Source organism: Phragmites australis, chromosome 1 (genome assembly GCF_958298935.1).
Source record: "Phragmites australis chromosome 1, lpPhrAust1.1, whole genome shotgun sequence".
Taxonomy (NCBI): domain Eukaryota; kingdom Viridiplantae; phylum Streptophyta; class Magnoliopsida; order Poales; family Poaceae; genus Phragmites; species Phragmites australis.
The window spans coordinates 21,352,886-21,355,949 of NC_084921.1; positions in this window are offsets into that span (position 1 = coordinate 21,352,886).

The following is a 3,064-nucleotide window of genomic DNA, read 5'->3' on the forward strand; positions in this document are numbered from 1 at the left end:
ATATCCGATTTTATGCAGAGAAAAAGAGAAGGAAATACTAAATATTCATATTCTGTTGAGAAAACATTAAAAAACAACAGGGGTACTAACTGTACACGTGCAATTTAAGTTGATCAAATGGTATTGATAGAAAAGGTAACAACTAACGAACCTTTTTCCTCGGAAAAAAAAAAGACTAACAAGCCTTTTGTTAGTTAATTTTGACTTTTGGAGCAGAAATAGTATGGACTAAGAAAAAAGTAGGAGTAGCCAAAGAATATTTCCTTCCTCTACAAAGTAGGAGTAGCCAAAGTATATCAACTGGACTTGCCTCCATATCTCTCTGTCGTGTATAACGTCTTCCACATGTCGCAACTGAAGAAATACCTCTGAGTTCCAACCGAGGTCATTGATGTTGCACCTCAGGAGTTGTAGTCGGATTTGTCATATTGCGAATGGCCGATAAGGATTTTGGGTGAAGCCGAGCGCAAGGCGCGGCGAAGTTTCATCAAATTCATCAAAGTCCAATGGAGCAACCACTCGGAAGATGAGGTAACTTGAGAGCATGGGGATAAGATCTGCTCCGAGTATCCCGAATTCTTTGAAGGCTTGGAAAAGTTGTTGTAAATTTTGCACAGTTGAAACATTTCTCATGTATGTGTTCATCGCCTTGTTAAATGGAAATGTGCATTGGATTCCATCTCTCACAACGTGGTTCCTAGACTCATCGTGCTCTTCCCCGACTCATACTGAATCTCGGGGCGAGATTACTTTTAAGGGGGGGAGGTTTGTCACGTCCCAAATACTTAATCATATATTTAAGCATAATTATGCTTCTTAAGCATTATGTTTAATTTTGTGTAATTTGTTTTGTAACTCTAGAGCAATTCATTTCAAGTTAATTGGATGAGAGGAAGAAATCCAGGAAAGAAAAGAATAAAATTCGCAGTTAAAACAGACTCTTTCTCTAACACGTGGGACTCACCGGAGTAGACCAACCACTCCACTCTCTCTCCCTCTAGAGTGGCAGCCCTCTCTCTCTCCTCCCTCACTCCCCCGTGCCACCCCACCGTGCTCCCCTCCCCTCTCACTCTCCCTCTCACTCCCTCTCTCTTTTCTTCTAAAATCCGAACTCAGGAGAGGGATTTGAGGTGAGTATGTGGTACCATTGCGATCACAAGCTCATGAGCTATCCATCCCTCCAATTCATTTTCGTTTTTCCGGAGGATTTGAGCCGAATTTGGTGTCTTTTGGTGTTTAGGGTTAAAATGTGAAGAACACCAGATTTCTTCGCCTCCCGAGCTTTTTCCTTCGTTTCCTCCTTCAATCGGCGGTCCACAATCTCGGTAAAGGCTATTGGGTGAGTCCCCTAAACTCCCATGGTAAGAATCCGCCTTTTGGATGGTTGGATTTCGAATTTTGAGCTAGGGGTTTGAAGTTCATGAGTTCTTGATGAATTAGAAACAATAGCCGAGTTTTGGTCAATTTCGGCATATACATATTGTCCTACGCGGTAGAGGAAGTCAATGTGATGCTCTAGTTCCAAGTTCCCCACTCCAAATGTCGCCGAAATCATCGCCGGTGAGCTCCCAAAATGCCCCCGGCGACTCACAGCGGTCTGACCGCCACCCCAAGGTCGGTCAGACGACCAGGGGCCAAAACCCTCTGCACGGGAGTGGTCTGACCGCATTTCCGGTGGTCTAACCGCAACTCTTGGCGGTCTGACCCCCAGTATACCTGCGGTCTAACCGCTGTATACCCAGACAGCACAGTTGTTGCTTGCTGAAACTTTTAAAATTCATAATAAATTCTTTGTAGCGCCAAAAATTATGAAACAAATTTTGTTGGTTTCATAATACCTATGCTAGCTATTAAAAATATCCCCAGCCATAAAATAATGAATTAAATTTTTGACATTAATTAATTAGGTTAACGCTTTATTAATTCACCGTTAATTCATCATAAGTCCAAAATTGATGAATCCAAATTTGCTAGTTTCCTTATGAATTGTTCTATCTAGGAAAAATATTTTCATCCATTATATGCATATTGTGGCATATTTTTGTATTTTATTCATACTCATGGCATTGCACGTGTTATTCTTTTTAGAGAATGTCGAGCCGATGATCAAAGAGAGCGAGAGAAATTTTGGGCAGCCACCTGAACAGTAAGGCAAGCATCTATCATATTGAACCCTGTCATTTGAATTGAATAAAGTCTAAATATTGATAAATTATGCTTATGTATAGGTTTGCATGTATAGGAAGTCGATGCGGGTTTTTATGGGTAGAACCTATGTTGATCGCACTGTCTCTACCTTGAATTATTGTTGATCTATATCCTTGTAGCCTAGGTTTATTCATAATAAGGTCTAACTTAAAAGTGATGCGAGATGCTTAGCAATGCATAGGTCCTCGATAGAAGTCGAGCGGTGAACGTCCCATCGTTCGCGAGCTATAGGTTAAATTACTTTCACAATGGTTACCGTGTTGGGTTGTTAGTGTTGGTTGGTCGAGTGGTGAGTATGAGACGAGATGTGGGCAGTGTTAGGGGTGTCATCTACCCTCAAGGAAAGTCCGGGGGTAGTTCGAGAAGGGAACCCGGATATCGTAGACCGCTTGCATCGTTTAAGGCCGATCATCAGGGTAGTTGGCTTTAGCACTTACCTTACTCACCACATGCTGATCTAATCGTAAGGCGAGCCGAATACCTTCGCAGCTGTGGCTTTGTTGGCGTGGTCATTGACGGTGTGAGCGGGCGGGCTTGTAAGTGGTACTAGTTTGCTCCGGGGGTAGTTCTAGTATCGTCATACCAAGCGATGCATGCCCCCACACGGTTGAGACTGGTTAGGAAAGGTTGTCACGAGTACCCCTTGTGTGCACTTTGGCCGGTGGCACAAGCCGTATGGTCCTTGTGTCGTGTGGGTCCAGGAGTATCCCCTGCAGGGTGTATAAACAGTTCAAACTGCTGCGCTCTCGGTCATAAGCATGCTATTGTTTTATTTGCACCCAATCGTAGAGTTCTCGTGGTTGGTTCGGTTGTATGGTTCGGATATGTGGTTTGTGGTTCGGATATGTGAGAGGTG